The following is a 9,771-nucleotide window of genomic DNA, read 5'->3' on the forward strand; positions in this document are numbered from 1 at the left end:
GCCTCCTCTTTCCTGTTGGAAACACAGCCCCTTCCTGTCTTCCTCAGTAACTTAGTCAAGCTCTCTTCTCCCCAGGCCACCATTTTGTGTTTTGTGTAAGTGACATTATTTAGTGGTGATGCACCTTCTCCACCCAGGTGACATTTGGCCACACTTGCTCATGTAACATATAACATCTTATAGTCTCCATGACTCAGTGATATGTTTCTTTAATTCCATGCAGCTACTGACCATTTTTATTTTGTACTGAGCTGAATTCTTTATCCTTCAGAGAGTCACAGACTACCTCTATGCATAGACAAAATGCATCATCATTAAATGTCAAACATTGCTATGTTTAATTTGAAAAGAGTATTTTCCTTCTGCAAATTCCTAGACAAATATCAAATTGATCTCATACAAACCTAGCGAGTGAATGGGTTCCTTTTCACAGTCTGCTCGTTGTTCTTGCCAAGAACTTGGAGAGGTTCAACAGGAATAAATTAATAGCAATTTACCTCAGCTATGCCTTTGAATCCATGTATAATTAATAAGAACATAGCATCTGTAAAGAAAAGAATCTATAAATGTAATGGTGGAAGTGATGCTACAACCAAGAGAGCTTTCTTGAGCTGGAGCCCATGTTTTAAAGATTAAATAGGCCCGGAGAGTATAAAATAGCAACAATTGTAAGCAATTAATAATAATAATAATAATAATAATAATAATAAAATAGCACCATACTGTTCTGATACCTAATGCTTGGGTACCTTGTGCCATCTTAGAATCTTCCTTTTAAAATTGTAATTTTCTCTTCTTGCACAAAAATGGCCATTTCCTTAAAATTTTAGCATTCTTCCTTTTATCTTAATTTTCATAAGCTTCATCTATTTATTTTTACCTTATTTTTATTTTATTAACCATGTATTGTTTTTGTTCAAGCTATGTAAAGTCCTTCATAATTCCGTAAGAACAGCCATGGTTAGGCCTCTGACCCTAAGAACTCTCAAATTTCACCTTTGAAGACAGTCCTTTAATGTGCACAGGAAAGGTTTTTTTGCCCTCTATTTATGATCACTGAACATTTTGATCACAAGGATTAACATGCTAAAATATTTAACTTAAGTAAATATACCCATCTAAACTAGAATCATTATGATAAATGATAAATATGTTAAAAGAAGGCATATATATTTATAATGCTTAATAGCAAATACTCAAATATACTATCAATTCATGTCTTCTGATATCTTCGTGATTCTCATACAAACTACCAAGAATGAGTTGGAAGACAAGAAAATTTGAATAGCCCAACACTGAGTGGTGAGAAAAAAATCAATAAATAAGACTTTATATATAAAAAAATCCATTGTTTGATGAACTTATGTCTCAATTTTATATGTCAGGGTTCTCTAGAGGATCGGAAGTGATAGAATGCATACATACATGCACAGGTATACATACATATATGTTTATATATCTATACACACAAATGCATACACACACACACACACACATACACACATACACACATACACAGGTTGTAGAACACATAGTTCAACCATGGTCATTTACCAACAGTGATTATAAGAATATAGTTCTTGTTCAGTCCATGGATCTGTATGTCTCAGGAATCCTGGAGTAATCACTATTACCAATGAAGGAATGACTTTACCTGGAAGAATGAGGACAAGCAGGCAAATAGCAAAAGTCTCCTCCTGTAATCTCCATTATGTAGGGCACCAACAGAAAGTGTGGCCTATCAAAGGTGTATCTTTCTGTCTCAAAAAAGCCACACACAAAAATTATCTTTCTTACCTAAAATTATATAAATGAGAAATAATTTCCTAAGCCCTCTTTTACTTTCCCTAACATTTCCTGAGGATCTCAAAAGTTTGTTACCAGCAACAACTGCATATATTCCTTTATTTCTGCATTAGAATTTTCACCTAATGAGTTGTCATTTTCTAAGGTGGTTTTCCAGAACTAGTCATTGATAAATGAGGTGTGGTAATGCCTAACACATATATGACTATTCTAAGAACTGTGAACTCTGTCTCTCTCTTTAGACCCCATTCCAAGTGAATGTACATTGATTTCCTAAAAGTATTTTCATACAGTCTTAAGCATGAAGATCAGGTTTTCTGCAATCATTGATAAGTGGATTAATTAGACCTGAAGCTCTGAATACTGAAGATACAATTAGCATATCAGATGATTCCCATGAAGAAGGAAGAAGAGGGCCCTAATCCTGGAAAGGCTTGATCTAGCATTGAAGGGGAGTACTAGGACAGAGAAAAGGGAGTGGGAAAGACAGGAGAATGGATGGAGAGGACTTATGGGACATATGTGGAGGGGGGAACTGGGAAAGGGGAAAGCTTTTGGATTGTAAAAAAAGAATATAGAAAATAAAAAAATATAAAAATAATAATAAAGACTATAATTGAATAATAATAATAATAATAAAAGAAAATATGTAATAGAAATCTTCAAGTCAGCTTTACAAACTTGATAGTTTTGAAATTCTTTTTATTTTTTCCTAGAATTTTAAAAACATTATTAGATATATTCTTAATTTACATTTCAAATGATTTCCCCTTTCTTGATTCCCCATCTCCCTAAAAATCCCATAAGCCATCTCCCATCCCCCTCTTCCTCAATCAACCCCAACCCCTTTCTGCTTCCCTGTCCTGTATTCCCCTACATGGCTGCATGCTGCATATAGCCTTTCCAGGACCAAGGGCCTCTCCTCCCTTTGATGTCCAATAAGATCATCCTCTGCTGCCTATGCTTCTGGAGCCATGGGTAACTCCATGTGTAGTATCTGGTTGATGGTTTTGTCCCTGGGAGTTCTAGGAGTACTGGATGCCTCTTATCATTTTTCCCCCTATGGCACAACAAACACCTTCAGCTCCTTGGGTCCTTTCACTAACTTCCCCATTGGGACCCTGTGCTCAATTCAGTGGCTGGCTGACAGTGTCCCCCTGTGTATTTGTCATGTACTAGCAGAGCCTCCCATATGGCATCTATATCCAGCTTTGGTCAACAAGTACTTGTGGGCATTGATAATAGTGTCTGGGTTTTGTAACTGCATATAGGATGGATCACTAGGTGGGGTATTCTCTGGATGGTCTTTCTCTCAGACTCTGCTCCATGATTTGTCTCTGCTTCTGTTTCTCTGGGTATTTTGTTCCCCTTTCTAAGAAGGACCAGAGTATCCATACTTTGTTCTTCCTTCTTTTTGGACATATCAGTTGATGTGTGAATTGTGTCTTGGGTATTCCAAGATTCTTGGCTAATATCCACTTATCAGTGAGTGCATACCATTTGTGTTTTTTGTGATTTGGTTACCTCACTTAGGATGATATTTTCCAGTTCCATGTATTTGCCTAAGAATTTCATGAATTCATTGTTTTTAATAACTGAGTAGTCTTTCAGTGTGTAAATATACCACCTTTTCTGTATCGATTACTCCATGAGGGACATCTGTGTTCTCTCCAGCTTCTGGTTATTATAAACAGGACTTCTATGAACATAGTGGAGCATGTGTCATTATTACATGCTGGAGAATCCTCTGTGTATATGCCTAGGAGTGCTATAACAGCATCCGATGGTAGTATCATGGCCAGTTTTCTGAGGAACCGCCAGACTGATTTCTAGAGTGGTTGTACCAGCTTGCAACCCCACCAGCAGTGGAGGAGTGTTCCTCTTTCTCCACATCCTCTCCAGGGCATTGTGTCTCCTGAGTATTGATCTTAGCCATTCTGACTGGAGTGAGGCGAAATCTCAAGGTTGTTTTGATTTATATTTCCCTGATAACTAAGGATGTTGAACATTTCTTTAGGTGCTTCTCAGCCATTCTCTATTCCTCCAGTGACAATTCTTTGTTTAGATATGTTTCTCATTTTTAATAGGGTTATTTGCCTCTCTGGAGCCTAACTTCTTTAGTTCTTTGTATATATTAGATATACAAAGCCCTCTGTCAGATGTAGGTTTGGTGAAGATCTTTTCCCAATTTGTTGGTTGCAGTTTTGTTCTATTGACAGTGCCCTTTGCTTTACAGAAACTTTGTAATTTTATGAGGCCCCGTTTGTCAATTTTTGATCTTAGAGCATAAGCTATTGGTGTTCTATTCAGAAAATTTTCCCATGTGCTCAAGGCTCTTCCCCAATTACTTTTCTATTAGTTTCAGTATGTCTGGTTTTATGTGGAGGCCCTTGATCTACTTGGACTTCAGTTTTGTACAAGGGCATAAGAATGGATCAATTTGGATTCTTCTGCAGGCTGACCTCCAGTTGAACCGGCACCACAGGGATGGTTGTAGCTCCTTTGTCAAAGAGCTAGTGACCATAGGAGTGTGGGATCATTTCTGGGACTTCAATTCTATTCCATTGATCTACCTGCCTGTCACTGTACTGATACTTTGCAGTTTTTACCACTATTGGTCTGTAGTAATGCTTGAGGTCTAGGATACTGATTCCCCCAGAAGTTCTTATACTGTTGAGAATAGTTTTTGCTATCCTGGGTATTTTTTATTCCAGATGAATTTGAGAATTGCTCTTTCTTACACTATGAAGAATTGAGTTGTGATTTTGATGGGGATTGCATACCATGAGTCACCTTTTGAGTCTGGGTTACCTCACTTTGTATGATGTTTTCTAGTTCCATCCATTTGCCTAAGAATTTCATGAATTCATTGTTTCTAATGGCTGAATAGTACTCCATTGTGTAGATATACCACATTTTTTGCATCCACTCTTCTGTTGAGGGATACCTGGGTTCTTTCCAGCTTCTGGCAATTATAAATAGGGCTGCTATGAACATAGTAGAGCATGTATCCTTATTACATGGTGGGGAATCCTCTGGGTATATGCCCAGGAGTGGTATAGCAGGATCTTCTGGGAGTGAGGTGCCCAGTTTTCGGAGGAACCGCCAGACTGATTTCCAGAGTGGTTGTACCAATTTGCAACTCCACCAGCAGTGGAGGAGTGTTCCTCTTTCTCCACATCCTCTCCAACACCTGCTGTCTCCTGAATTTTTAATCTTAGCCATTCTGACTGGTGGAAGGTGAAATCTCAGGGTTGTTTTGATTTGCATTTCCCTAATGACTAATGAAGTTGAGCATTTTTTAAGATGCTTCTCCACCATCCGAAGTTCTTCAGGTGAGAATTCCCTGTTTAACTCTGTACCCCATTTTTTAATAGGGTTGTTTGGCTTTCTGGAGTCTAACTTCTTAAGTTCTTTATATATATTGGATATTAGCCCTCTATCTGATGTAGGATTGGTGAAGATCTTTTCCCAATTTGTTGGTTGCCGATTTGTCCTTTTGATGGTGTCCTTTCCCGTACAGAAACTTTGTAATTTTATGAGGTCCCATTTGCCAATTCTTGATCTTAGAGCATATGCTATTGGTGTTCTGTTCAGAAATTTTCTCCCTGTACCAATGTCCTCAAGGGTCTTCCCCATTTTCTTTTCTATTAGCTTCAGAGTGTCTGGCTTTATGTGGAGGTCCTTGATCCATTTGGATTTGAGCTTAGTACAAGGCAATAAAGATGGATCAATTCGCATTCTTCTGCATGCTGACCTCCAGTTGAACCAGCACCATTTGTTGAAAAGGCTATCTTTTTTCCATTGGATGTTTTCAGCCCCTTTGTCGAGGATCAAGTGGCCATAGGTGTGTGGGTTCATTTCTGGATCTTCAATCCTGTTCCATTGATCTGCCTGCCTGTCACTGTACCAATACCATGCAGTTTTTAATACTATTGCTCTGTAGTATTGCTTGAGGTCAGGGATACTGATTCCCCCAGAATTTCCTTTGTTGCTGAGAATAGTTTTAGCTATCCTGGGTTTTTTGTTATTCCAGATGAATTTGTTAATTGCTTTTTCTACCTCTGTGAAGAATTGAGTTGGGATTTTGATGGGTATTGCATTGAATCTGTATATTGCTTTTGGCAAAATGGCCATTTTAACTATATTGATTCTACAGATCCATGAGCATGGGAGGTTTTCCCATTTTTTGAGGTCTTCTTCCATTTCCTTCTTCAGAGTTTTGAAGTTCTTGTCGTAAAGATCTTTCACATGTTTGGTAAGAGTCACCCCAAGATACTTTATACTGTTTGTGGCTATTGTGAAGGGGTCATTTCCCTAATTTCTTTCTCAGCCTGCTTATCCTTTGAGTATAGGAAGGCCACTGATTTGCTTGAGTTGATTTTATAACCTGCCACTTTGCTGAAGTTGTTTATCAGCTGTAGGAGTTCTCTAGTGGAGTTTATTGGGTCACTTATGTAGACTATCATGTCATCTGCAAATAATGATAGTTTGACTTCTTCCTTTCCAATTTGTATCCCTTTGACCTCCTTATGTTGTCGAATTGCCCGAGCTAGTACCTCAAGTACAATATTGAAAAGATAAGGAGAGAGGGGGCAGCCCTGTCTAGTCCCTGATTTTAGTGGGATTGCTTCAAGTTTCTCTCCATTTAGTTTGATGCTGGCTACTGGTTTGCTGTATATTGCTTTTACTATGTTTAGGTATGGGCCTTGAATTCCTGTTCTTTCCAAGACTTTAAGCATGAAAGGATGCTGAATTTTGTCAAATGCTTTTTCAGCATCCAATGAAATGACCATGTGGTTTTTTCCTTTGAGATTGTTTATGTAGTGGATTGCATTGATGGATTTCCGTATATTAAACCAACCCTGCATTCCTGGGATAAAGCCTACTTGATCATGGTGGATGATTGTTTTGATGTGTTATAGGTTTTTGTAGTAGGATCTGATGATTTTTTTAATTTCCTCAGTTTCTGTTGTTATATCTCCCTTTTCATTTTTGATTTTGTTAATTTGGATACTGTCTCTGTACCCTCTGGTTAGTCTGGATAAGAGTGTATTTATCTGGTTGATTTTCTCAAAGATCTAGCTCCTAGTTTTGTTGATTCTTTGTATAGTTCTTTCTGTTTCTACTTTCTTAATTTCATCTCTGAGTTTGGTGATTTCCTGCCTTCTACTCCTCTTGAGTGTATTAGGTTCTTTCTATTCTAAAACTTTCAGATGTGCTTTAAAGCTGCTAGTGTATGTGCTCTATACAGGTTTTTTTGGAGGCAGTCAGAGCTATGAGTTTTCCTCTTAGCACTTCTTTCATTGTGTTCCATAAATTTGGGTATGTTGTGCCTTCATTTTCATTAAATTCTAAAAAGTCTTTGATTTCTCTTCTTATTTCTTCCATGTCCAAGGCATCAGTGAGTAGAGCTTGTTCAGCTTCTGTGTGTGTGTGTATGGGGTGGGACTTTCTGTTGTTTTTGTTGCAATTGAAGAAGACTTACTCCATAGTGATCTGATTGGAGGCATGGGATTAGTTCAATCTTCTTATATCTGTTGAAGTCTGTTCTGTGACCAACTATATGATCAGTTTTGGAGAAAGTACCAAATTCTTTCTTTGTTTAGTGCATTTGGCATTTTAATTATTATGTTACGGGAGGAATTTCTTTTCTGGTCAAATCTATTTGGAGTTCTGTAGGCTTCCTGTATGTTCATGGGCATCTCTTTCTTTGGGTTAGAGAAATTTTCTTCTATAATTTTTTTTGAAGAAATTTATTGGCCTTTAAGTTGGAATCTTCACTATCTTCTATACCTATAATCCTTCTCATTTTGTCCTGGATTTTCTGGATGTTTAGGGTCAGGAACTTTTTGCATTTTCTTTGACTGTTATGTCAATGCTTTCTATGGTATCTTCTGCATCTGATATTCTCTCTTCTATCTCTTGTATTCTGTTGTTAATGTTTGCATCCGTGACTCTTGACTTCTTTCTTAGGTTTTCTATGCTCAGAGTTGTCTCCCTTTGTGATTTCTTTATTGTTTCTACCTCTGTTTTTGGATCCTGGATATTTTTGTTCAATTCCTTCACCTGTTTGGTTGTACTTTCCTATAATTCTTTAAGGGCTTCTACCTGTTTATCTGTGTTCTCCTGTATTCCTTTATGGGAATTATTTATATCTATCTTGAAGCCCTTTATAAGCACCATGAGTTGTGATTTTAAATCCAAATCTTGCTTTTCCAGTGTGTTGGGATATCCAGGACTTGCTGTTGTGGGAGAATTGGGTTTGGATGGTGCCATGTTGCCTTGATTTCTGTTAATAACATTCCTACATTTGCTTTTTGCCATCTGGTTATGACTGGTGTAAGTTGGTCCTGTTGACCCTGGCTGGGTCTTGTCCATCTTGCATGCCTGCAAGCCTGTCTCACCACCCCTGGTTGACTGGCTCTCCCCTGGTACAGAATGTTCTGGCGCTGCCCATCTCCTGAGTGCAGGTGGGGCCTGGTGGACCAAGGTCCAACTGATCTTACATTCAGGTGTTCCCTTGTGATTCTGGATGTAACAGCCTGCTCAGTTACAGGAATGAAGCCAGACTCGCTGCATAGCAGATGTCCCCTGTCAGGATAGGTGCACAGATGGCTCTCAAACTGCCCAGCTCTCCTGGGTGCAGGTGTGGCCCTGGCATATCAAGTCCAAACTGAGCTTACACTCGGGTGTTCCCTGCATTCCTGGCTGTATCTACTCAGTCACAGGAGCAATCATCTAAAATTCTTTTTAATCTCAAAGCCATCATTATGGTTTATTCCAAGTTGAGCTCTAAAATTCTTGTAGGACTCTTCAGGTTGCTGAGTGTGACATTGAGGAGCTCTCCCTACTATACCTAGGCACAAAACAATGCACATCAACTAGACAATAATATGTGTGTAGGGAAAGGCAATTTTCATAGATGTTGTGTTGAAACTTATTCTATGTTTCTAGCTTAGTATGTTCCACATGCATGTGAGAAAATGTGATGGAGAGAGAGACAGACAGAGAGGGGGGAGAGAGAGAGAGAGAGAGAGAGAGAGAGAGAGAGAGAGAGAGAGAGAGAGAGAGAGAGAGAGAGGGAGAGAGAGAGAGAGAGAGAGAGAGAGAGAGAGAGAGAGAGAGAGAGAGAGAGAGAGAGAGAGAGAGAGAGAGAGAAAGAGAAAGAGAGAGGGAGAGAGACAAGTGTATTCTACATCCCTTGATCCCTTGTAGTACGTAGCATGAGAAGCTCTTTACAAACTGGAAAGAAAAGTTCAAAGTGTCCCAACTCCATCCTTCATTTGTGTAAACTGAACACAATGAATCTTAGAGAAGAATAAAATGCTAACTTCAAGACTGAGAATAGGAAGTAGTAAGGTTTTCAAGGTGTCCAATAATGTAAAACTGGATAAAATTAGATGGAGGACTTAATTCTACTGCATTGTGCTCAAGTAGAGTTACTATATTGGATAATTATATAGACTATACTTCAAAATAACTTGAAAAATACTTCTAATCTTTTAAACATGTAAAAATGATAATTTTCCAGAAGAAAAATAACTAATATCCTGATTTGATCATTATGTACAGTTTATATCAAGTGAATTATTATATTGCACCCTAAAATATGTGTGCAAAGAATCTATATCAAACATATATATTCATTTCAAATATTATTTAAAACAGTTGGTTAAATAAAACCTTTTATTTATTATGTGAATAGTAGCATAATTAAAGAAATTTTTTATAATCATCCTAAAAGAGGTTTGAATATTTTAAAGTTAGTTAAGTTTTTATTTTTTATTTTCTTTGCTCAAATACAAATGTGGACCAAAGAACTATGCCAGCTGGAAGAAGGGGATGAGTCTCGTCTAATGATCTAATCCATTTTATTTGATGATATTTCAGTTTCCTCTATTTTGTATAGTAAGGTCACATTGTTCTTCTCATCATTTAAAACACTGTTAGTTCTTGGAGCCT

The sequence above is a fragment of the Apodemus sylvaticus genome, chromosome 3 (genome assembly GCF_947179515.1).
Source record: "Apodemus sylvaticus chromosome 3, mApoSyl1.1, whole genome shotgun sequence".
In the NCBI taxonomy this organism is placed as follows: Eukaryota; Metazoa; Chordata; class Mammalia; order Rodentia; family Muridae; genus Apodemus; species Apodemus sylvaticus.